General features: G+C 41.2%; 1 non-coding gene across 1 annotated transcript; it reads left to right on the top strand.

Moving 5' to 3' along the window:
- Window positions 1-2,400: 2,400 nt before the first annotated feature.
- LOC124723931 lies at window positions 2,401-2,502 on the top strand. The gene has a single exon (XR_007006585.1). It is a non-coding gene; the product is annotated as a U6 spliceosomal RNA (small nuclear RNA).
- Window positions 2,503-25,631: the final 23,129 nt, after the last annotated feature.

Genomic DNA, 25,631 nt, shown 5'->3' with positions numbered 1-25,631 from the left:
ATGTCTTAAGCATGCTCCTCTCACACGGGGAACACTAGAATTTTTCTCTGTTACGTCCCCTGGTTCTGCTTATTTTGTACGAGGCCTGAGAATGGCACCGTCTTTGTCTTCTTCGCCGAGTTAAATCGCTCCAACATGCTACCGAAACCATGTGTCGCCAAATGTTCACCATGGTGTTCTCCGTCATCTCCCTCGCTCATGTCAGATATAAAAACTGACGTACAAGAAAATGTATAAAGTCCTCATTTACTCAACATTACCCTTCCAGCAATATATTCGCGTGACTCTACGTCGCGATATGACTCTGTTGAACCCATCGCTCTTTTGAGAAATCTGAAATCGCTTGCGACCAGTCGATTCACTTAAAGTCGACTGCTTCATATGAAAACTGCTTTATTCTTCGTAACCTAAATTCTAAGCAATAAAAGTTGGTTCTAATGTAACATAAAAGAGACTTTCGGCCACTACATAAAATTGCTCGAAATTATCCTTCCCTTTATATGTCGATCTTTGAACTTATGATGTTCGCTGCCGGATTTCGAGTCTGACCTTGTTTTCTTTGATGGGATTGCACACTTTCTAATGTGGCATCGTACAAAATTCTTCGAACAGGGCTTCAACGACGTAACATTTGTGAAACTTGATAAAATACACTAGTGTGCAAAACTTAGGGACGAATGTAACTTTCGCATGATGTGTCACTGCCAAGTAACGTAGCTCGATGAAACTTAGACCATACAAAGATTGTATTACATTATACATTACATTATAGGACAGAAGGTTGGACGGACTCTCATATGGCGATGGGTGGGAACACGTAATGCATCTAGTATCATTATCGAACATTATGGTTTTGGTGTTCTAGGTGTTACGCTATGGAGAGACATAATTTTTATCTTACAAGTCTTTGAACACGGTACACTCACCGGTCAATGTTATTGTGGTACAATACTCATTCCCCATGTGCCTCTTCTCAGGGGTCCATTCGGCGCTGACTTCATTTCTATTGATGACAATACGCGACGGCAACGAACTGCCCAGGTGGAGGAACTCTTGGAATGATAGAACATCTTGTGAATGGACTGGCCTTTTCGTTCCCCCAACTTCAATCCAACCGAGCACGTGTGGGATGCGCTGGAAAGTATTACAGCGCGTCCAGAACGACCATCCAGCTCTTGTCAACCGCCCATGTGAGGGATGAGACGCCCTACCACAAGAACTCTTTATAAATCTCGTAGCCAGCATGGGAGTACGTTGCAGAAAAGACACTGCGGTCCGTGGTGGTCATACGCCCTGTTAAGTGTAACGTCCCGCCTTCTGTAATGTCCAGGCGCAGAATAGAGAGTATCCAGAATGGTAACTCAGCTGAAATCCATGCACCACAATTTAGTGCTCACGCACGAAGTCTGCCATATTGAAAACGAGTAAACAGCTAGCTGTGTTTGAAGCCTGAGGGGAACGGAAAGGTTCTGTTTATTTTATTAAATGTGCATTTCACCTGCTGGGCTTACCTACAAGTAAGCAGTTGCTTGATGTACTGTAAAAGATAGAAACATAGAAATCAGCAGTAGTAAGACAAAATACCACACAGGAAAGTAACGAGCGATTCCCACGAAGTAGCAGTACATGAGAAAAATGAGTTTTCAGATTTTCTTGCTGTAAATAGTAAAAGCCCATTAAACTGTAAAAAATACTGCATGTAAATGAAGCAAAGCTACATCAACTCCTGGAGTTAATTTTTCGGTAGAGGTTCCCTTCTTCCTTTAAAAAAATTAAAAACGACTGTTTTCTCATTTGGGCATATTCATCAGTTCTGTGTATAATATATCTCATTCCATTCTGAGGAAAATAATTGTCAGGCAAACTTTCTTTCGGTCGTATCTTATAGTTTCATATCACAGCTTTGTGATGATGTGCCTATTTTTTCGATATGGGCATAACTGCTGTGATAATTAATTTCCAAATACTCTGTAGAGTAAAAGTTGAACGGTTTTCAGTGAAAAAAGGTGGTCGCTGGATGCTTAACATTTGGTTCGTTTTAGGTTGTATGTAGCTTTATTCTAAATGTAGCTAACATATAGTACTTGTCTTCAAAAGCGGAAGGAAAGCCACATCTAACTACAGAATGGAGAAAATAGACGCTAAAGTATTTTACTTGAGCGCACTTCTTCAGCGCAACACATAAAGTAACCTGCAGCTCACAAGGAGACCGCACTTACTCGTCACCGATTTCGTCCAAGTTTGTGGTATTTGCAGGGCTTGGTTAGAGATGACAGTACCACAAGTGGGAGCTCCTGATGGCCAGGCGTTTAAAAGAAAATGGCAATTTTGGTGCGGCTTGGGCTAGACATGACACATTAATGGTAGCAACGCACGTAAATTGGGTTGGCTGAGTGGATTGTACTCGTTATGGTGGTACATATACTAAAACTGGAACTACACAGAGAAGATTAGTAAAGCTCCTGAACAAAGTTGACAAAACCTAAGGAAAACAAAGTTGTAAGATTACAGAACGGTAAGCCGAAGGTCGTGGGTTCGAGACCCTCTGTGGAAACTATTTAATCTTTCATAATTTCAATTTTTACGCTATTTTCCCTGCAAAATAAACGGAAATAAGGTTTAATATGATGTATTAGTAGTACATTCATAAAGGGCATGAAAAGGAAAGGCAAACAAAAGTATCGGATTCCATACAGTTTTCCAGGAAGCGATTGTAAGCTTAAACCCTAGCGTGTATGTTACTCTTCCCTAACAACCGAACCTTTAGTCCTGTCACGGGATAAGCCCCATATAACACTAACGTGCCGTGAAACACGCTAATGTTACAGGGTGTTTCAAAAATGACCGGTATATTTGAAACGGCAATAAAAACTAAACGAGCAGCGATAGAAATACACCGTTTGTTGCAATATGCTTGGGACAACAGTACATTTTCAGGCGGACAAACGTTCGAAATTACAGTAGTTACAATTTTCAACAACAGATGGCGCTGCAAGTGATGTGAAAGATATAGAAAACAACGCAGTCTGTGGGTGCGCCATTCTGTACGTCGTCTTTCTGCTGTAAGCGTGTGCTGTTCACAACGTGCAAGTGTGCTGTAGACAACATGGTTTATTCCTTAGAACAGAGGATTTTTCTGGAGTTGGAATTCCACCACCTAGAACACAGTGTTGTTGCAACAAGACGAAGTTTTCAACGGAGGTTTAATGTAACCAAAGGACCGAAAAGCGATACAATAAAGGATCTGCTTGAACAATTTCAACGGACTGGGAACGTGACGGATGAACGTGCTGGAAAGGTAGGGCGACCGCGTACGGCAACCAAAGAGGGCAACGCGCAGCTAGTGCAGCAGGTGATCCAACAGCGGCCTCGGGTTTCCGTTCGCCGTGTTGCAGCTGCAGTCCAAATGACGCCAACGTCCACGTATCGTCTCATGCGCCAGAGTTTACACCTCTATCCATACAAAATTCAAACGCGGCAACCCCTCAGCACCGCTACCATTGCTGCACGAGAGACATTCGCTAACGATATAGTGCACAGGATTGATGACGGCGATATGCATGTGGGCAGCATTTGGTATACTGACGAAGCTTATTTTTACCTGGACGGCTTCGTCAATAAACAGAACTGGCGCATATGGGGAACCGAAAAGCCCCATGTTGCAGTCCCATCGTCCCTGCATCCTCAAAAAGTACTGGTCTGGGCCGCCATTTCTTCCAAAGGAATCATTGGCCCATTTTTCAGATCCGAAACGATTACTGCATCATGCTATCTGGACATTCTTCGTGAATTTGTGGCGGTACAAACTGCCTTAGACAACACTGCGAACACCTCGTGGTTTATGCAAGATGGTGCCCGGCCACATCGCATGGCCGACGTCTTTAATTTCCTGAATGAATATTTCGATGATCGTGTGATTGCTTGGGCTATCCGAAAGATACAGGAGGCGGCGTGGATTGGCCTCCCTATTCGCCAGACATGAACCCCTGTGACTTCTTTCTGTGGGGACACGTGAAAGACCAGGTGTACCGCCAGAATCCAGAAACAATTGAACAGCTGAAGCAGTACATCTCATCTGCATGTGAAGCCATTCCGTCAGACACGTTGTCAAAAGTTTCGGGTAATTTCATTCAGAGACTACGCCATATTATTGCTACGCATGGTGGATATGTGGAAAATATCGTACTATAGAGTTTCCCAGACCGCAGCGCCATCTGTTGTTGAAAATTGTAACTACTGTAATTTCGAGAGTTTGTCTGTCTGATATTCACAATTAAGTGCCTGACGGAGGGTTCAATGAACAACCTGTCTCTCTACCGTTACACTCTCGAACGGTGCGCGGAAAAAACGAGCACTTAAATTTTTCAGTGCGAGCCCTGATTTCTCTAATTTTATCTTGATGATCATTTCTCCCTATGTAGGTGGGTACCAACAGAATGTTTTCGCAATCGGAGGAGAAAACTGATGATTGAAATTGCATGATAAGATCCCGTCGCAATGAAAAACGCCTTTGTTTTAATGATTGCCACTCCAATTCACGTATCATGTCTGTGACACTGTCTCCCCCATTTCGCGATAATACAAACTAAGCTGCCCTTGTTTGTACTTTTTCGATGTCATCCGTCAGTCCCACCTGATGCAGATCCCACACCGCACAGCAATACTCCAGAATAGGGCGGACAAGTGCGGTGTAAGCAGTTTCATAAGTGAATGAAAAAAAAAAAAAAAAATTAACGGCCGCCAGCCCAATTAGGCACATTAATTTGGAAGTATATGTTTAAGAAAATCGAATATTGGTTATTAAAGTTACTTTTGGTGATATTTCCCTTTGAATAGCACACAGGACACGAACTGACACAATGCACTCTGAACTGTGTGTAGCAGCAGTTACCAATAACGCACACATCATTGAATTATACGAAGCAAATCTGTACCAAGCTCATACTAATGACAGCTACACTCAAGATCATTACTTAATCAATTACTGAAATGTTACTGCATGAAGTGCAGAAAACTGAATTTGGATGTGAGGGGCTTTTATCTTAACTGACATGACAAAAACAAATAAAGATGAATATTATCATAAATACACTGTTAAAACTCCTCTACGTATATCAGTTTTCCTTAGCAACAGTAATAGTTCAGTCTTTTTTTCTAATAGGTGGAGAATATGATGGGGACCCATAAACTAGTATAGTTTCACTCGTCAACACTCTCTGATTATTACAGAAGAAAAGATTAATTCAAAAAGCTAGTCATTCACTTCACTTGGAGTAGCTCAATGATTTACTTTGCAAAACAATAAAATACAAAACTGGGCTCAATTAACGTCAAAAAAGGGACCATTCATGATAGAAATCAAAACCATACAATTTTTGAAAATGAGCTTAACTTATTTGTCTTTTTATCACCTGTGAAGCAGGTATTCTAGACAATAACATTTACACTATCTTGCACTGTAATCCTACAAAACTATATTTTTAATAAAGTAAGGATACTTTAGCACAAGTCTCTCCAACTTCACTTTTGTGGTTCTAACTTTAACTTTTACTACTCCCTTTATATTAGACAAAAATCACTTTTAAACACTTGAATGCAAGAATTGTTCATTTAAATCAGGATACTAGGTTTTAGTAGGTTTAGTGAGGACCCTGCACAGGTTCGTGATCAGGATAGAAAATATGGTTCCTGACACGGATTTATAATGTTCTGATTATTATTAAAAACCACAGATAAATTAACTATTCCATGTCCATATGCATTACTGAATGTATGACGTTAGTGAAGCAGTGACAAAGATTGGTGGCAAGCGACATGGCGGCTAACTGTACTCACGGCTCTTGATGTTCGAATGCTCTATAAAATCTCTTCTAGGCATCGGATTTTCAACATATTAGAGCCATTCCTTTATGCCGAGAATACCAAATAACAGACGGATCCACATCCGAGGCAAATCCTTTATAAAGCAGCTTCCAATTACCTCTCTTAGCACCGCCTAAGTGTACCGTGCTACGGATAGCTGCATACTGCGTACCTTTCACACAAAGGAGCCGCTCAGTTCGACCGCCAGAACCACCTTTTACAACGCACCATTCCAATTCCGCTGCGGGGGGACTGCCCTACAGCTTTTACATGTTACAAATACAAGTGCCCTAAGCATGAACCTGCTTTCAGTAAACATTTTCTTTTTATGAACATAGACATATTATAATAATTTATCATTTTAACATATTCTTTTGCTTCGATCAAATAGACATTACAAAACTAATTTTCTTGTCACATACCAAGGAGTTTAAATAAATCAGAATATACACTCCATAATTGCAGGTACACAGTTACATACTATAAACCTACTTCTAATCGATATGTGTTACAAGCTGTAAACGAAAACTTTGTATATAAAATTAGATGCTTTTATTGTTTTGCAGTTGATGATTTATATTTGCTAGGGTGATATTTGTCGTAAAAATAGGGAACGCAGTAGTTTTCTCCGCAGGCTACGTACGTCATAGACGTCGCATTAATACAATTAAATGGTTGTTCTAAAGTTTGTGTAGAGAAACCAACTTGGCTTGCGTTCTTAAAAGGTTCGCTCTCATCGCACAGTATAGAGCAAAGCACACGTAACCCATTATGTAGCCAAACAATGGCGGTGATGTAAAGTAGAGTGTATTGTGATGCAGTCTACTCGGAATGTGATTTCGATTTTTATTTCTTTCTCAATGAAATAAGAACAATTGTGAAGGTTCCTGATCTGATTCTTTACCTGGCGGAATGTTACGTGATACCACGTACTTACACGTTTGTGACTATTACAGTGCCATCTATCACAAAGCGAAAAAAGTGGTCCAACTAAAACATTCATATTTCTTTACGTACTACTCGAATATGTAATAAAAAATGGGGGTTCCTATTTAAAAAGAAACGCAGTTCATATCCGTTTGACCTATGGCAGCGCCATCTAGCGGGCCAACCATATCGCCATCTGGTTTCCCCGTTCAAGCTAGATAGGTATCGTTCTTTGTAGTTTTTTCGTTTGACGCTTATTTCGTGAGATATTTGGCCCAGTCACGATCAATGGGGCACCCTGTATACTGGGTTTCCTCAAAATGTAGTGAGAGTCCATTTTGGAGAATAATTTTCTGAAAGACATTTTTTACAATTTACTCAGTTAATTCTCCTTCGTTGGGTGTGATTACTATACTTGTATCATCAGCAAGAAGGACTAGCATTGCATCCTCATGAATATAGAGTGGCAAGCATTAATATAGATTAAGAACAATAAGGGACACAAGACTGAACCCTGTGGGACACCATTCTTGATACCTCCCCAGTTAGAGGCTTCTGCTGATTTTTGCAGGAATATCTGAACTGTTAGTTTCAACCTTCTGCAATCTTCCAGTTCAATATGAATTAAACTATTTGTGCACTGTCCCACTCATACCACAATACTTTAGCTTATCTAGAAGAATTACTTGAGTCACTGAGTCAAAAGCCTTTGAGAGATTACAAGAAATCTAAATGGGTGATGTTTGGTTATTCAGAGCATTTAATATTTGATCAGTGAAAGCATGTGTTGCAGTTGCTGTTGAAAACCGTTTCTGAAAACCAAACTGACATGTTGTTAGTACTTAATTTTTACAAATATGTGAAGCTACTCTTGAATACATTATTTTGTCAAGATTATTGGATAAATCTGTCAGAAACGAGATATGGCGGTGGCTGTTAGCATTAGACCTATCCCATTTTCTATGCAGTGGTTTAACTGTATCATATTTTAGTCTGTGTGGAAAAAATGCCCTGTTTTAGTTAGCTACTACAAAAATAGCTGAGAATTCTTCTCATCTATTGGGAACAAGTTTTTAGTACTCTGTTCGAAATGTCCTCAGTTCCATGTGAGCTTTTAATTCAGAGTGAATTTATTATTTTGCTAATTTCAGTAGGAGGGGTGGGCTGAATTTCAATTTTATCAAACTGCTTAGGTATTGCCTCTTCCATATATTGCCTTGCATTTTTTAATGAATAGCTGGATCCTATTTTCTCAAAAAAAATTAAAAATGGTTATTTAATATATTTCCTACTTCTGCCTTTTTGTTAACAAATTTTTCATTGAATTTGATAGAAATACAGTCTTCCTGTGCTCTCAGTTGCCCGTTTTCCCTTTTAACAATACTCCAAATTGTTTTAATTTTATTATCAGAGATGCTGCACTCAGACATAATGCTTATACTTGTGGACTTTATAATAACTTTTCTTAATACAGAGTAGACATGTGTATATCTTCTGGAATACTTTGCCAAAACAGAAACCAATTTCAGTTTCGTACTCCTCTGATCGAACAGAATCGTTTGATATACATCACAGTAACACTCAGATTGATTTTTATTTTGCCATTTTCTAGTAATTTTCGATCTTATGTGTTTTTAGCCCATTCACTACCATTCTGCCCGGTCCAATCACCATTTTATAAACACGATTTGCATGCTAATGGAACCGACAATTTTAAAGGGACTACCAATGTCATTTGGATCCAATGAATTATCTGTATAATTGGCCATAAGTATAACTGAAACATGGGTCATAAGACACGACATAATTCTGACGTAGCTCTAGTTTGACACAGGGGTCTGACGTCACAAGCCACTAGAATAAAAGCAGCAGCCTCATCTGAAATGATGTATTTGGACAGCAATGGGACAGTATTGACACACTATCGACGAGTGTAGCTATCAGACGCATTGACAGCTGCAAATAGACGTATATTTCCAAGATGACGCTGTGTTGTCTTTGCTGAGAGTAACAGTAGGAACGCTGAGGCAGCGACGTATTGCAGAGCATTGTACTCGTATTACTGGTTTGATGCTGAACAATAATAAAAATACAGTACTGTAAGTTCATCCTTGTTATGTATAAACTCAAAGGAAAAAAGATTAGTGTTTGACGCTGAATCGTGTGTTGGCTCTCAACATATACCACGCTGTAAAGATTGTTCTGAGTCCTTCCATTCCAGCGTTAATTGATTCTTTCATATTTATCGTTATGCTGCGTGCGATTCTGTTGAGATTCCCCTCCGGTGGCGTGTCTGGTCTAGTCGATCTTCGAGTCGCTGCTTCCTGTTAGACTTGTGTAAGGGAGTAAGATCTTTTGGGGGATAGCCGGTTGATTGCCTAGCGGTGACGAGTCTGTCGGTCGGTTTTTAAAATCGGGAATTAGAGAATGTCGTACGATGAAACCGCGGCGTGGCGTGGCGGTGGAGAGTTGGCTATTGTTACGAGAAGCCGCGTGGTCTATCCTGGCGGTGGGAGACGAGTGGGACGAGTTGACGGGACAAGGCTGTAAGCTCTTGCTGTGAGCACCCGGGGGCCACGGCTGTGGTTCCGAGTCACTTCTTGGTGGGAGCGGCAACGAATGTCTTTAAATTTTCCGTCTGGAGGCGGGAATGATGGACTAGTAACTCGCCTAACCTGAGGAGTGGTATTTCGCCGCTGTGGGTGCAGAGAAGACGAGGGCTCCGGTGACAGAGCGCGTGGCTGCGTGACTGTGCCCAGTAGAGTACGCTGGCGACGTGGACACGGTCGGGTGTGAGGAACCTTTGCATCGGAGTTCACCTGCTGTTTCTCTGATGAACTGCAAGTTAAGTTGGTTAAAGGTTTAGATGTTAATTGAAGAATTTTGGTTTGTGCAACCAGCGTCTGTTTTAGATTATATTTTTTCTGCCTTGTGGCCTCCTGCGTTCGGATTTCCTGTCCCTGTCGCCGGTGTATTTATAGACAGTGATCTTTTGGCTTCTTATTAGTACTGCCTGGGAGGAAGTGTATTTTTGGGCAGGGATTATGGTTCCTTATTTGATTCCTACTCCTCCCCTGGCCTCGCGTGAGGTCGATGTGATTGCTGAATGTGAGGCATTGTGAGTCTGTTAGTCCGCTTCTAGCCTGAGCATCCTTCGGAAGACAATTGTGGCCGCCCTTACACCCGGTCGGTTAATTATTTCTATCCCAGGACATTTTGGTGGCAGGACATGGTATTAAAGTTGTTAGTTATTGTACAATGTTAAATGGTTGTATTTTACTCTGGTTGTTTTTGGCCACTGTTTAAAAAGGTTAAGTTTGCCTTTCATTGGTGGGTTTTTAAAATTACGTGGCTTTAAAATTGTTAGTTACTGTAAAAGGTGAATGACTGTATCTTTACTTTGAATGTTTTAATCTACTTGGCATCCTTTGAAAATGTTAGTTCTGCCTCCCTGTTGGCGAGCCGTTGTAATTTAATATCTTGTTGTGCCAAAGTTTAAAAGAAGTTGGCTCCCTACATGTTCGGTAGCGAAATTGTATGCAAATTGTTGGATTTTTGTTTCATTACTTGGAAAGTTTTAATTTTGTTATTAAATGCGTTATCAAAGTCTGTTTTAAGTAAAAGGTTTTTTAATTTCATTACTTGGAAAATTTTATTTGTTATCAAATGTTTTATCAAAGTCGGTTTTAAACAAAATAGCTTGGCCGTTAACTGTAAAGTAAATTGTTTTGAAAAGGCACTCACGCCTACTAGCTTTTTTGGATCTGTTCATGGTCAAGTTATAAAGAAATGACTTTTAATGGTTGAAGTAATCAATAAAGAAATTGTAAATTGTAACTCGATAGTAACCAACTAATTTTGGCCCCGTTTCCCAACTGGGGGTTTTCCTTGATTAATCGCAACACCCGTCTCAGACGCCTCATCGACAACGCGGCGATTAACGACGGTATAAAGCTAAGATCACATCAGATATACAGGGAGCAAGCGTTAATTGTTTACAACGTACCACAGTAGTGTAGGTGAAGCTCAGAAGAACAAATTGATACAAGACACGTGGTCTCTCAAGCCAGGAAACAGCTCCAAATTGGCCACCCAAGATAAAGCGCATACCTGCCTCGCGTGATTTTTACTAAAACCGTCTTTAATATTAAAAAATCCCTTGTTCTTGCACTTACATTATGTACAGTTGATATATTTGTAAATTTTCCCTGAAAATGTTGTGAATTTTAAATCGTTTTTTTAAATCTGGCATTCATACTACGAAACTAAATGTTTGTAAGTGTTAAATTTAGATCGAACTGAAAAAGTAATGTAACAGTAATTAGTTTTTGCATACCGTTTACAAAACTCTTTTTTCTTTAATGGCCTTCAGGGAAAGTTTAAATTAATAATGCTAAGGAAATAGGCGACTAACCTGGTGGCGTGATGGAGCGACAGGATATCGAAAATCTCGCGCAGCGCTTTTGCGCTGTAGCTTACGTGGCTTTTGTAGGCCAGTTTGAGGTTGTTCCCTTGCTTGCTGGACCAAAAACGTCCCCTACCAAATTTTTCGTGTTGACTCCCTCTACTCCACCATAGAACATTGCAAACAGTTATCGTTTACACCCTGCAGCATGGAACCGTAGTCCTACAGAGCTAGACAACAAAAGGCGACAAGGTAAGTATTTTCACAGGACTGTTATATTTGGAAATCTAGATTATTAGGAGGGACACATTAAACTGTGGATATATCTCAAGATAAGCTAACCTGAAACACTTGAGGCGTCCATTCCCAGGCATGCGGTCACGAAACTGCGCCCCCATTTTTGCAGGCGGCGTTTCAATGGTTATATCCAGAGTAATGGTCTGCCACACTGCAGTCTGTGTTCGCAGCAAATCAACTCTAATTGTACCGAGTTATGGACTTAGCGCACATAATTTTCTTGTACGGATAAGCAAATGGAAACTATAAGGAAGCTTTTACCTTCCTGGCGTTTATCCCACAACATAGGATGCACGGTTTTAGTGATCTGTCGAATGCACTCGAAAGAAAAAAAAAAAAAAACGAATTATCCGATTGAGACGGAAATCGGTAAATGTGATGCACATGTACAGAGGGACAAATGATTACAATTTCAGAAAAACTGGATGATTTATTAAAGAGAAAGAACTTCAAGACTTGAGCAAGTCAGTAACGCGTTGGTTCACATCTGGCCCATATGCAAGCAGTTTTCGGATTGGCACTGACCGATAGAGTTGTTGGATGTCCTCCTGAGGGATAACATTCCAAATTCTGTTCAATTGGCGCGTTAGATCGTCCAAACCCCGAGTTGGTTGGAGGACCCTGCCCAGAATGCTGCAAATGTTCTCAGTTGGGGTGAGGTCCTGCAGCCTTCCTGACAACTGAAGGTTTTATAAGCACGAAGACAAGCAATAGAAACTCTCGTCATGTGCAGGCGGGAATTATCTTGCTGAAATGTAAGCCCAGAATGACTTGCCATGAAGAGCAACAAAATTACAATAAAATATCGTCGATGTATTGCTGTGGTGCAAGAGTGCTGCGGGTGACAACCAAGGGGTCCTGCTATGGCACCCCAGATCATCACTGCTGGTCATCGGGCTGTATGGCAGTTGATAGTCAGGCTGGTATCCCATCTCTGTCTCCAGACAAGTCTTTTGCCTGGAACCTCGTTGACTGAAATGGAATTGTCTTCAGTGATGATTCCCGCCTGGAACTGAGCCCTGGTGACCAGCAAAGACGCCCCAGACAGTTGTGGGATACCAACACAATTGCCACCCATCATACGGCCTGACAACCTGGAGTGATTGTCTAGGGTGCCATTTCATTTCACAGCAGGACCTCTTTGGTGGTCATCCGCGGAACCCTTACAGCACAGCGGTACGTGGGCGATATTCTACAGACCGTTTTGTTGCCCTTCTTGAGTTCCTTGGGGGGGGGGGGGGAGGGGGAGGGGAGGGGGGGGGACAGCTGGAGACTGCGTGGTTTGAATAAACCAGTACCAGAGCCGAGCTCATTAATACCCACGACCCTCAAGTGACTGTACATAAGTGTTAAACACGTATTTGAATAAGCAAATTTAGATGTTGGCCCTTGTGCAACGCCAGTTGAGTTGGATCAAATTCACATAAATAATTATTAGAAAAATTAATTGATATTTACCAAAATCTGTGCTCGGAGAGCAGGTATGGAAACTTTTTTCACTATTGAAATTACATAAAGTCTTGCTACCACGATAAGATTCATTTAAATCAAAAGCATTCATGTGAATAGTGATTACGCACTTGAATATTAAATAAACATTAGTCTTAAACGTTAAGTACAAGTGAAATCCGAGACTGTGTAGTTGGTAAGATTCATCGCAGGTCCCTATGGCTCTATGTGAATTACCGTGCAATCTAGAGTGTACTGGAGGACAATAAGACCAGACGTGAATTAGCATCCTATGCAACAGTGATTGAGCCCTCTCGAATGATACTTCGGTGCACAGACAATTAACTCGCACTGCAGCTTCGGCACGATTGAGTCTGCTACAAAGAGGGCATTTCGATAGCCTGTTAATTCACTAAACACTGGACCTGTGGATATTACCACTACTGTTGTCGTCGTACGTGCAGGAGATGGCTCCTTTGGGTGGAGACTGATATTGCGATCAGAGTGACTGAGCACCACTTCGATCATAGGTCTCAAGAGCAAAGTCTGCTAAAGAAGCGCGTCTACGAAATTTCTAAGTTTTGCATCCAGTGGTCCAGATGCACTCCGTCGGTCCAAGACAGAACTGCCCCTCCTGCGACCATCAAAACCCACAGTGGTGAGTCCACCAAAAGCCCGTACTGTGAATCCTGTCTATGCGCTAAACTCCGCGCCAACTATACTTGTGCGCTGGATTCCCTCCACACAAACAGTTAAACAACAACCTCCACTGGAATGGCTTCCCACCAGAGTAAGCGGCGCCTGCGAACTTGAGCTGACGTAGCAGCCAGACGATCCATCACCGAGCTCGCAGGGAAGCGATAGGCGTGGGAGCACGCGAACACAGTGTGCAAAGAAGGCGGCCTACATGTGGTGACAGAGGGTCGCGTATCCTGCGGGTCCAGACACAGTCCTGCGAAGGCCACCAAACAAATCCTTCTGGCTCTGTAGCCGGAGCCTCGTCATTCTGCAAACACAACATGCGACCATCGAACACACCAACACCGCTGTAAAACTATTAGCGAACGCGCCAGGGCAGGACGGCCGGCAGAACCCCAAAGCGAGCCACGTGCGCTGCCACAAGGCCACGGCTGCAGTCGCCAGTCCATCGACTGTTGAACACCACCGTTCTATGGTTACCTCAGCGCCCATCAAAACCGCTGCCGTTCGTTCCTCCCGCTCTACCAAGAACTGGTCCGGTGTCCTCGACTCGTTAACGCACCCCTCGGCTACGTGCTTCGGCTGTCCCTAGTAGTCACGAAACGGAAGGAAGAAAAAAGCAATGGAGAGAAAAGACTTCCACAACCAAAAGTAATTGTAATATAACGTCATTAGAGTACATAGTACTCAGTCACTGTATCGGTGTATGAAAGATCGGCCCACTCATAGTAAATAAACATTACATAATTGATAAATTGAAAGAGTAATGGGCTTTAGGGCCTTCCGTCCCGGAGATGGACGGACTAGAAGAGCCTGCCGTCTTTCAACACGGCGAGAGTATCTAGTGCTTATCTTCGTGCTTGCCAAACCATACCATGCCCAGCAAGGTCGCCGGATCTCTCCCCAGTTCAGAACGTTTAGAGCATTATGGACACAGCCCTCCAGTCAGCTCGGGATTTTGACGATCTAAAGTGGGCAGAATTTTCTCAGGAGGACATCCATCAACTCTGTCAGTCAACGCCAAGGCGAATAACTCCTTGCATAAGCGCCAGACGTGGAGGAACGCGTTATTGATTTGATCAATTTGCGAAACTCTTTCTCTTGAATGAATTATCCATTTTTGCTGAAACTGTAACCATGTAACCTTCTGTTCGTCTGTACAGGTTCATCACATCTACCGATCTCCGTCCCAATTTTTTTTTTTTTTTTTTTTGCCTCTGAGAGGATGTCGTGTGCCCCTCTATCGCAATAAATGTATAAGGAGCGATCAAAAAATGAGGGTGTTTCTACAGGGTATATGTAACGTAGCGCGACTCCAATACGGGTATATAAGCAACGACATGTAAGCAAGGGATTAGTTCAGCATTCGTGTCTTTCCGACGTGCGTGTTGTAAATACGGAAAAGTGAACTATGGCGACGGTATTACCAAATGCGTCCAAACAGGATCAACGAGCTGTTAATCTTTTCTTGGCCGCCGAAGGATAGACACGAATAGCGTGTTTTCGGTCCCGACAGGCACGTCAGAGCAAGAGCGCGCAGCATTTTCCTTTTCCCTGCATTGCTACAAGAAAAATTCCTTTCCCCTCATGATGTACAGTTACATATTGACTGGTTAGCCCAAGCTGCAATGTTCTTTATAAATCAGATTATCAAACAGCTCGAAGTCCGTCATATCACAATCAAGATGACAGTGGAAAAAGTGAGTCTCCGTCACGGATCAATATCTGACAATTTTCATGACATTTTAAGTATGACGAAATACACCTCCCGCTGCGTTCCGCGACTGCTCACGCCCATTCCAAAAGCCCACTCAACCGAGCAGCAGCGGAAATGTATCAGATACGTCAGCCCAATTCGGATGACTTTTTTTGCCGGCTTATCACCGTGGACGTGTACTGGGTGTTGCACTATGACCCTGAGACAAAGTAGAAAAATGAACAGTGGAAACGATAGATTCAACAGTGCCGAAAAAGCAAATACCTAACCATCATCGGGCAAGATTATTCTGAGTATTTTTTGTGAATGACATGGTGTATCTGATGTTAACAGATTGTGGTCATAAGGGGTGAACCGTCTCAGGAGCGAACTATCGCAATCTCCTGAGGAGATTACGGGAAGCTGTAAGGACAAAGCGTGGCCAAAAGCTTTCCACTGGGTCGTTTTTGCTCAACGACAACACCATAACTCTTTCTGCTTAGATTATTCACAAATGCTGCTTCCTTCTACTATCAAATTTTGCTTCAGACTCGTATTCGCCTTACATGGCGCCCAGTAACTTTTACCTCTTTCTTCGGATGACGTGGCATCTAGATGATTTTCGAGGTGGAACGTTTTCTGCAAAGCCCAAATGTATACTCATACAGTCAAGGTCTCCGCCAAGTCATCCATCATTTCGAAAAATACGTTACCTTGAAGGATGCATACATATGGTATGGCAAAAGCTAATGCCAAGTTTCATCGTAGCTGTTGTATCCTGTCTAGTTGCCAAATACGGGGTCTCTAGGAAACCTGTATTTTTCGGATCGCCAGACAATTCAAGCAAATCGTATTAATGAGTTTTTGTTACAGAAAATACATGATAGTACTTAACTTTGAGAAATAGAGATGTGTCGCAAGCAAAGGGCGACATGCAAATGAGAAATCTCTTCAGTATATACAAAAATTCGTAATACAAGGGAAGCAACACAGTGGATGCATATATTCAGGTCGCTGGTCTTGATGTTTCTGTAGAACTCGTAGAACTGGGCAGCGGCCAGACGGCACGCTGCTCATTTCCTCTTCGTGTAGAGGGTGCTGTCGTCGCTTTGTCGTCTTGGAGATGGGTCGGATAGCGTGCAATTGGCCGACGTCGTCTTACAGCCCACTTTGCCCTAACGTTCCCGCCTGACGTGCCGTCGCTTGACCTTACCCCGGATCAGTAGCCGCTAGATTTCTTTGAGGTTATATTTAAAACTTTATGATTACCGTACGTACAACGATACCTTCTTGTTGATAACAGCACTGTCACCAAACCATCTGTTAGTGTTGTTGACACTGATTGATAAATAACTTTTGTATATCGACAATATTAGCAGTCCTATATTCCCCGTTGGGGCGCACCCTATGTTTCTTTACTTTCATTTGTATATTCGCATTCACCGTTCATTTCTCCTTTTAGTTACTGTTTACCCCGTCTAGTACGGTCCTCGCTGTACACGAGCTTTGGTAGATTTATGTTGTTTAACTTTGTGGCCGGATGGCCTTTTAGTCAGCGTAGTCGTCAGTTATCTACGGGAGGGAAGTTGTGTGCGGCACTCGTCAGTGATCTGAGTCAACTTTGTTCTGTGTATGACCTTATTTCTCTCTTTGTGTATTCTATTTTCTGAGGCAGGAACTGGGGGCCAGCCCAGCATTCGCCTAGACGAGCGTGGGAAACGGCCTAAAAGCAACACTCACGAATGAGGCCACGATGTTCGGATCATGGTGTTTCTTCAAACGCTCTACACTTTTAGTAGTCCATTAGAACAAAATAATGTGCAAATACTAAGGCGTACTGCTTAGGCGGTTCCGAGAAAATGGCAAGAAAAATTTCACACATCGATTATGTACCGGTACATTGTGTCACTGACCACGAGATGGCGGCACTCAAGTGGTTAACGTGCAAGTCCCGTATTCGGTGGATTGCGGTAGCGAGTACCCCCATTTTCTTTTTAATGTGTAGTTTTTTCAACACTGGTCGTATTATTTGATATATATGACATCTGAAAGGTAATATAATGAAAAAAGTGTCTTTGCTTGAACTTTTATTACATTTTCAATGTTATTTGGCTGTTTAGTAATTTTAGTTATTATAATAAGTGTTATATTTATAACTATCGACAAAATGCATAAAGTTTTCCTGAAAATGTATGCCCCTCGTGATATGCGAAATTCTTATACCTAAAATCGCGTAAGGTACCCAGAGCTGTCTTGCACATGGACCCATCGACCTACAGACACAGGCAGGCCCCATCACTGAGACCTTGCTAATGTAGCATAAACGGATGGTGTACATGCGATTTTTTTTTGAAAACCATAGAATTAAATTTTTACTTTAAAAATGAAGCGGACTCCAGATTTTTCGACTACTGCGAATGACGAATGTCTTAAGGTTTCAATTCATAATGGAATTGCAAAACTTCAATTTAAAGATGCGTTAGAGTACTGTGATAGTCTTCTTAAAGAAGCGGACTTTATTGGTACACAATCATCAGCAACAATTTCTGCAGGTGCAATGGCGATTGGAGAATAACTTTATCTGTCTACCGACAAAATGTTAAGGGAAAATAAACGTATCACTGACGAGGACGTCATTCATTCCGTCGAAGCTTAGGAAGGAGGTCTGTTTCATAAAGCTGAAGATTTTTTCGGCGATGAAGATTATGAGCCAGCCTAAAAGAAGGCATTCCGTTGGAGAAAAAAATAAAAGAAGTGAGACTTGCGAAAGAACATCCAGCATGGAATCTACGAACTCTACCGATAAAAGGAAATCCTGATCTGAAGCGATGGGAAGAAGACATAAAAACTGAAGGAACAGAAAGCAATCAATAAATATGTAATAATTGATTCGTAGACCTATTATCGCTTCGTGGAGGCTCACAAAGACCCCCTGCAAGTGAGCGTAAATTTTTATCAACTTTAAATCAATTTTTCTATCTTCAAAAACCATATTTGAACAATAAATTATGGCAATGAAATGAAACTTTAATTTTACTTTTCAGGCGATAACAAGGGAATTGCAGTGGGCTTTGGCTCCTGAAGGCCAACTTCAGCTGGAGCATTTTATCTTTAAAGATCACTCTCACGGGTTAAAAAATTCAAACAAAAGCACATAATTCGGCAGAGGACGATCAAAATAGTTGTAACAGACCATCTGTGACTTGGGAGGGAACACCAGAAGCCGCTACAAAGTTTCTGCTGCAGACCAAGGCTATTTTCCAAAATTTTGACAAAAAATTGTGGTTAATACAAACCAGTCAACGTATGACAGAACTTTTGCTAGAAATAATGTAAGAACTGTTTTTGTTGAAAGGAGCGAAATGAACAAGGTAACACACTCATACACGGCACAATACCGCGAGAATTTTTGTGCTTGTAAGAAGCTACGGGAAAGTCCAAGGATTCACAAAATGTTGAAAATATAACGAAAGACTTTAGAAATGTCTTTGTAACATGTTCGAAACCTAGGAATCTTACCGCACTGCTCTATAATTCGTTTTTGACCAGCGTTATGCCTCCTTACGCGGGAATAATTGATTCTTGGGGGGATGGGGGGAGTGGGGATCAAACGAATCGTTGTATGTACGATGCCGTCTTTACCGATGACGCAGGTCTTGGAACTTACACGTTTAAAGTCATAAACCCAAAATGTACTCCGATTTGCCAACCGTGGGACGTTTATTTCTATAGGCAAGTAAAAAAAAATTATAAATTGCCTTCAAATTGGTATGTATTTGATTGACAACGAACGAGGAACTGCTTCTCGTAAAGATGCTATTAAAACACATTCTATTGTCTATCAGCAGTTACCAGTACCGATATTTACGAAAATGTCACGTAAAGCATGATGTGCATCCAAACTGTCGGAAGAAAGATAATTTTTTCAAAATGCCGACGACGTTTGTTTTTTCTTAGAGACTCTGAAGATTCCTTGTACATGCGGGGAAACTGGGTTAATGCGATGTAGCAGATGCCGTTTTAATTTATGTTTTCCGTGTCTGTACGAAAAATATTGTACTGCAACTTGTAATGTCGAAAGCAGATCCCACGATTAATTAAACATTGCCCTTATATTCTGGCGTATTGTAACTCACTGCATTATTGATTAAAGTTATTTACTCATTTATTTATCGATTTTTGACTAGGGCTTTCCAAGCCTCTCCCTCGTCCTTGAAACCTGTGTCTGTAAGTTGAAGTGTCCAGGGGCAAAGCAGTTCCAGGTACCTCACCCCATTGTACGTATAAGGGATTTCGCTAATCACGACAGGCGTACATTTTCAGGAGAGTTTTATGCTTTTGTTCGCTTACTTTCCGAAAGTTATAAACGTAATATTTGTTGTAGTAATTAAAATTAGTAAACAGACAAATACCATTGGGAATTTAATAAATGTTCATACAAATACAAGAGTTTGTCATATTATTTTCAGATGTCATATATATAAAATAATGTGACCAGTGTTAAAAAATGTACATTTAAAAAAATTAGCAGGACTCGACCTAGCGATCCTCCAATTACTGATCTTGAACGCTAACCAGTTGGTCACTGCCATCTCGCGTTCAGAGATGCGAAGCACCGGTACTTATTCGACTTGTAAAATTTTTATTGCGATTTTCTCAATTTTCTAAGTAATATGCCTTATTACTTGTGTATTATAATGTACTACTAAAACTGAGCAAAGTCTGAAGTAAATCTGTGATCCCAACGTCGTGGCCTTTTCTTGTCAGACTGTCCGGTGAACCAGTCACGGTCGTTAATCCACTGTAGACATTCGATCCGTTTCTGGCTCATCATCCGGTCTTGCGTTATAGCACGCTATGCGGTACTCTATAAGAGCAATTGGTACAAGAACTTAATAATTATATAGTCAGACGATAAACCATTTCCAACAACTTAAAAAAGACAACAAAGATCAGCACTTCGCAGATTATGTTAAGACATATAAGGAAATTTACAAGAAAGTGATTACAAAAAAAAGAAACTGTACAATGAAAAAACAATTCTAGAGGCAGGAAACAAATCAAAAACAATATGGAATATAGTAAAAAGAAATTTAAAAAAATTAAATCAAGATAACACTGTTTTCAAAGATAATAATGGAGTGTTACTGAGAAATCTAATTCTAGCAAATTACATAAATGACTGAATCACAAATACTCCGGTTAACCCGAGTAACAGATGCTTTCCAAGAGAACAAAGCGTTAATTCATTGTCGCTAAGTTCTACGAATAAATTAAAAGTTATTAGAATAATGAAAAGAAATATGGATAAAATGTCTTCAGGGATTAGCGAGGTAACTGGCTCAGTCATAATTAAACGAGCTAATGTCGTACCAGAACCACTATCGCATATCATAAATACATCATTATCAAAGGAGTGTTTCCACAAAGATTAAAAATTTCAGTAGTAAAACCATTGTACAAATAGGGGAATATATATGGAGTGGGAAACTATAGGCCAGTATCTTTGTCCTCTGTATTTTCGAAAGTAGTACAGACAGTAATGAAACTTAGAGTAACAAATTCCTTGAAAAGTTCAGTCTATCGTGTGTAACTTAATACACGTTTTGCAAAAACGTGGCTACAGAATCAGCTATTACTCAACTCACTGAAAATACTTTATTACGACAAGATAGAAACTGCAGTGCAATTGTTATAAACTTGGGTTTATTGAAATCATTCGATATTGTCCAGAGTGATGTACTGCTAGATAAGTTAGAAGCTATTGGTATACGAGGAGTTGTGAAGAAATGCTTTCAGTCATATCTCCAAAACAGCAGACAGGTAGTTGAAATTACTTGAAGAAACATTACAAATCGAAGTATTGTTTACAGGTGTGATATTCAGACTGTACCAATAACGGTACCACAGGGCAGTGTCATATGATCTCTCGTATTCCTTGTTTATGTAAATACGGACATTCCAGTCAATATCACTCATATAACTCTGTTAATGACACAAATGTTGTTGTAACTGATATGAATCATGTACTGCCAACATCTGCAACCAGAGTTTTGGAATATGTACAAAACTAGTTTGAAATACACAAGTTCACGTTAAATCTTCCGGAAACTAATTACATTCATTATAAAAAAAACAAATTCACGTCATGACGTAGACCTCAGAATTCAAAATAAACGAACTGAGAAGGTAGCTATCACCGAACTTGTTGGTGTTCATATTGGCGAAAATGTAGAGTGGAAAGCTAACATCCTTTGTCCCATTATCAAGCTAAGCTATGCTTGCTTTACATTACGTGTAATTAGTATCGTGTGTAGTCGACAGTTTAGCAAATTTGTCTACTTTGCTTACATCCAGTCCGCTATTACCTATGGCCTCACCTTTTCGTGTCATAATAAGACATACTTGATAACCATCTTCACTATACAAAAACGGGCTGTCACAATAGTTACTACAAGTTTACTGTTAAAACCCTCCAAATAATTATTTCAAGAGCAAATATACTATTCTTGCCGTTCCTCTATATTCGAAGATGTGTAATTAATATAAAAAGGTACAATGACAGTTTCAAAACTAACTCGGCTCTTTATTCTTACAATAGGAGAGAGTTCAATGACATCCATATAAAAGAGTAAACTAGGTTTTAGCACAAAAACAACCAGCATTCAGGGTACATGGTTGTACAAAAAACTGCAAAGCAGGTAAAATAAATAAACAAATTGTTTTCATTTAAGAAGTCAGTATTTAAATTTCTGACCAACAGCTGTTACTACAGTGGAAATGAATATCTACAAGAAACTTGCAGCAAATAACTATATTCATTTACTACAATTTTCTTTGTAGTATTTTAAATAAAATGTTTTCTATAATGTGAATGAATACCTTGATCAAAATAGCTAGAACTCCGATTTATTTATATGTAAATGTCAACTATGTAGTTCATATAAGACAGATTTTCCAAATATTTTTGTAATTAATCAGAGTTGTATATGCAGTTTTGAATGCTATATTGTATAGTGTACTATGTCCCTTTGTATTGTGTAGCATTCTACACACCCTTGTATTTTTATGCTGTGTATTTTCTGACGAGATCTGTGCAGTATATATTATCCCTGGGTAAATACACAACAAGAAGTACTACATAGTAACAGCTGGTGTGTCCTGGTCTACCGAAAATACGAAGAAACTATAAACATCTTCAAGGGACACAACCAAACTGATACATCAATATTTCCATACATGTAGTACGTCTTGATTAAAATCATGATGTGAATTCGTTTTCACTATTTTTAGTACGGAGAAATGGCATTCCTGCAGATTAAGAATTGCGTAAATACATAATGGCTCTTGGGTGTGTGAACTGACTCAACATGTATTGCAGACATTGCAGGAAATTTCTCAAGATGACATTCGGATTCTTTTTACTACCATCCACAACCTATAAAAGAGTCTATTCATGTTCGGGGGTTGCACTTGATACCGATGTTGATGATGGGCCTAAGTTCAGAATGGAATGAAAGTTTCATAATGAAACAGCTGTTATGTGATGGACATATCCACAAAGTTTAACAAATATCGGATTGGTGCTTCATAGTGTAACGCTCTCCATTTCCGTCAGTGTATTTATGAGGATACCCATCCTGTGTGCTGCAGTCCACGGCGTCGCTTGTTCGCATTGCCTCTTCGTACCATCTCGACAATATGGCTATACTGTCACTATATAACACGAGTGTTGATGTTCATGGAAAATTGGAAATTTGTAGCAAGTTCCTATGGGACCAAACTGCTGATGTCATAGGCCCCTGGGCTTACACACTACTTAATCTGACTTAAACTAACTCACGCTAAGGACAACACACATACACACACACACACACACACACACACACACACACACACACACACACACACACACTTGCCGAGGAAGGACCCGAACCCCCTACGAGGGAGCCGCGCGAACCGTGGCAAGGCGCCTTAGACCGCGCGGCTACAAGCGCGGTTGATGTCCATGTTGAATTTTTCTTTAGTTATTTTCTGTAGTGCAAGGCTAGTGATGCTGGCTTTACGAAAGCAGGGGCGCTTCGTCGTCTTAAAGAAGCCCTTCAGTTGCCCTCAAGATACTAAATGCATGCCCCACTTCTCCTTCTAAGAAAAAAATACTTGGCTGTGCCCTGACTCGAACCCGGGCCCATTGTGAGTCCGTCAGAATCTTTGACTGACGAGATGCGGAAGCACAGCTGTTAGTCTGCTTCATCACTTATGCGCAGACGTGAGGGAGTTCACACACAACCTACGAGTGGGGCTTGACATGGCACAGAAGTAGTCAGCTTTGCCCAGTAATAGAGGGAAAACTACAGTTAATTCTCTCGTAATACGTTTCGCACGTGACTCGCTTACTAAAGTCTGGAAAGCCTGCCGAGCTGCAAGCGTGTGGAAATGTTCCGGAAATTATGCACGGGCCACCTAGAAGTAGGGCATAGAGTATGCACAAACGCAGCGTAGCTGTTGTCAGCCAGTTACAACACGAAACAAGAGGTCTCTTCGATTATATTCAGACAGCACACATGTCTTAATTGTTTTGATCTCAATTGGCTTCTGCCTTAGTGGGACACTTTCATCCTTCTGGGGAATCTAAGATCAGTTATAGGGTGCGACGGAAAGAAATGGTTTTATTTTATTGCCAATTCCGCTATTAGTTTTTATCAGTTTTAGTATTATTTTCGACGGTTTATTTCTCAACTTACGCGTGCCTTTTTTGTCTTATCTCATTGTTTTACAGTGTTCCGTTGAAAATTAAAATATATCTGTCACTCTGGCTGACGTCATATGTAGTGACATCACGCATCACATTTATTAATATTTTTGAAAAACAGAAACATGTATGTTACACTTATTAACTCTAGTCCATTAAGGAAACACTTCTCTGCAAATTTACAGTTGAAAGATTTTTCAGCAGAAAGCATTGAAATAACTTCAAAGCTCTCTTCTCAGACATTTTTCCTCAGATCCGTCAACTCTTCACTATAACGTGAAGACAGCCACCCGGAGTCTTGATTTCGATATGGAATTGTGGTTAGCAAATAGCCGATATTTGACAATATCCATAATTACTGCTAGCATAGGAAGTTGCTGTTCCACTATATTATAAATAGGTTTGTAATACTTAAGGGTATCTAGAATGCTGAGATGTGCCATTCCAGGTATACATGACAAAGTGTTTGCCGAGTCACAATTAATAGACTTCATTACTATCGTCCTAGTGTTGAAACAAGGATCTAGGAATCTGAATACAGATTTGCATGGATCTGTAGCCGTGAGAGTTGAAAACCTAGTTTGAACGTGCAACACAGTACGTTTCAGTGTTTCCTTTACCTTTTCTTGTGGTATTTATCTCTTCACGTTTTCCAGAATCTTACTGGTTTCATCATAAAAAATTTCTTTTCTAGCAATAGTGTATACATCTTGTAGTGACGTAACAAGACTGTTACGCCACTTGAAGTAGCCGATTGAAAGGCACGCGTACACACACGCCGACGGGCGTCAAGTCTGGAACAGGATAACTATTGAATGGTAGCAAGAAAAGTACGTAGCTGCTTTATACTTAACTTTACTGTCTGGGACTTGTGATACATCTCTCTTGACTATACAAATGCGACTCGTGAGATACATGCACTGTTACAATTGGCGCCTTGCTAGGTCGTAGCCATGGACTTAGCAGAAGGCTATTCTAACTGTCTCTCGGCAAATGAGAGGAAGGCTTCGTCCGTATTGTCGCTAGCAATCTCGTCGTACAACTGGGGCGAGTGCTTGTTCGTATCTCGAGACCTGCCTTGTGGTGGCGCTAGGTCTGCGATCACACCGTGGCGACACGCGGGTCCGACATGTGCTAAATGGACCGCGGCCGATTTAAACTACCACCTAGCAAGTGTGGTGTCTGGCGGTGACACCACATTCCTCCCCCGCAAATCGGCGAACGGTCGTGAGATAAGGCTTCCGCCCGCCGTGGGGAGGACCCCATGTTGACGTATGCGATGAGGTGGGGAGCCTAACAACAGGCGAGACTGTGCCACCCGCACCCGGCCATTCGGTCCGAGGGGAGCTAGGAAACGCCTGAAAACTTAGTCCAGGGTGCACGTCAACATGCGGTGTATGCGCCCATAAAGAGACAGGAGGGGCCAAAGGGTCGACCTCCATTGCGTCGGGGTAGCCGACGCGCGATGACATGTGGTCCGGAGCGGGCAAGAGTTCCATGGCGGGGGACAGCTGGTCACGGGAAGCGATCGGCGGCGCGTGACC

This window comes from Schistocerca piceifrons, chromosome X, assembly GCF_021461385.2.
Source record: "Schistocerca piceifrons isolate TAMUIC-IGC-003096 chromosome X, iqSchPice1.1, whole genome shotgun sequence".
In the NCBI taxonomy this organism is placed as follows: Eukaryota; Metazoa; Arthropoda; class Insecta; order Orthoptera; family Acrididae; genus Schistocerca; species Schistocerca piceifrons.
Note: the sequence above shows the minus strand (reverse complement) of the source record. Positions and strands in the feature narration are given on the sequence as shown.